Genomic DNA, 422 nt, shown 5'->3' with positions numbered 1-422 from the left:
CCAGGGCCAGGAGCCAGAGCTGCTGCCAGCGGTGCAGGAGCTGGGCCATGAGCGGGCTCTGGGGCTCCAGGTCGACGAGCGGCACTGCGGGGACGGCGTGGGGGGCCTTGGCGGTGCTCCGGCGCCCTGCAAGCAGCCAGGGGACAGGCGGGCCTGAGTGGGGCGGGACGCCAGGGCCAGGAGCCAGAGCTGCTGCCAGCGGTGCAGGAGCTGGGCCATGAGCGGGCTCTGGGGCTCCAGGTCGACGAGCGGCACTGCGGGGACGGCGTGGGGGGCCTTGGCGGTGCTCCGGCGCCCTGCAAGCAGCCAGGGGACAGGCGGGCCTGAGTGGGGCGGGACGGGGGGACAGCGCCCTCACGTGCAGGGCTGGACGGGGCCGGGGCCGGGGTCCCTGCGTGCGGAGAGCCGGCGCGCACGGGGCC

The 422-nt window shown here is 77.3% G+C and overlaps 1 protein-coding gene across 1 annotated transcript in view; it reads right to left on the bottom strand.

Moving 5' to 3' along the window:
- Positions 1-422, bottom strand: part of LOC102377280 (microtubule-actin cross-linking factor 1-like) — a 13,311-nt gene that overhangs the window by 5,125 nt on the left and 7,764 nt on the right. The gene's annotated exons all lie outside the window — the stretch shown is intronic.

This window comes from Alligator sinensis, unplaced genomic scaffold (assembly GCF_000455745.1).
Source record: "Alligator sinensis unplaced genomic scaffold, ASM45574v1 scaffold987_1, whole genome shotgun sequence".
NCBI classification, from domain to species: domain Eukaryota; kingdom Metazoa; phylum Chordata; order Crocodylia; family Alligatoridae; genus Alligator; species Alligator sinensis.
The sequence above is the reverse complement of the archived record's forward strand: the minus strand, read 5'-3'. Positions and strand labels throughout refer to the sequence as shown.